A 1,049-nucleotide genomic window follows, 5' to 3' on the forward strand; every position below is an offset into this window, starting at 1 on the left:
GTCAACATCTACTTTTGGCCCCTTAATGTCAACCTCAGGACCCTTCAGGTCACCTTCCAGCTTGGGAACAGACACCTCCACGTCTCCCTTCACTTTGGGGCCCTTCAGGTTCAGGTCGATGTCGGGCATGGAGATCTTGGGGGTCTTGATGTGCATCTCAGGCATCTTGAACTTGGGGCCTTTCACTTTCCCTTCGGGGCACTCCAGATCAATATCTGGTGCCTCAATGTCTACTTTTGGCCCCTTGATGTCTATTTCTGGCCCTTTCAAATCACCTTCTATCTTGGGAGCCACCACCTCCATTTCTCCTTTCACTTTCGGTCCCTTTAGGTTCAGATCTACATCCTGCTTCTGGACCATGAATGTCCACATCTGGTGACTCAATGTCAACCTTGGGGCCCTTGATATCGACACTGGGCCCTTTCAGGTCACCTTCCAGCTTAGGAACAGAAACGTCCACATCCCCTTTCAGCTTGGGGCCCTTCAGGTTGAAGTCAACATCAGGCATGGAGATCTTGGGGGCCTTGATGTTAGAGTTGGGGATCTTGCCCTTCAGCTTCCCCTCTGGACCTTCAATGTCCAGCTCTGGACCTTCAATGTCCACCTTTGGGCCAGAAACCTCCATGTCTCCTTTGGGTAGGTTCACGTCCACCTCTGGACCTTCTGCTTTGAACCCGGACATCCCAAACTTGGGCATTTTGAACTTGGGCATCTTGAATTTTCCTTCTGGACCATGGATGTCCATGTCTGGTGCTTCAACATCAACCTTGGGCCCCTTGATGTCCAACTCAGGTCCCTTCAGGTCACCCTCAAGCTTCGGGACAGACACATCCATGTCCCCCTTCAGCTTGGGGCCCTTCAGGTTGAAGTCAACGTCGGGCATGGAGATCTTGGGGGCCTTGATGTTGAAGTCCGGCATCTTGAACTTGGGTCCCTTCAGCTTCCCCTCTGGACCTTCCAGCTCAACATCGGGAAGGTCAACATCAACCTTGGGGCCTTTGATATCAATGTCGGGGCCCTTCAGGTAACCTTCCAACTTGTGAGCAGAC

The sequence above is a fragment of the Pterocles gutturalis genome, unplaced genomic scaffold, assembly GCF_000699245.1.
Source record: "Pterocles gutturalis isolate BGI_N339 unplaced genomic scaffold, ASM69924v1 scaffold8252, whole genome shotgun sequence".
NCBI classification, from domain to species: domain Eukaryota; kingdom Metazoa; phylum Chordata; class Aves; order Pterocliformes; family Pteroclidae; genus Pterocles; species Pterocles gutturalis.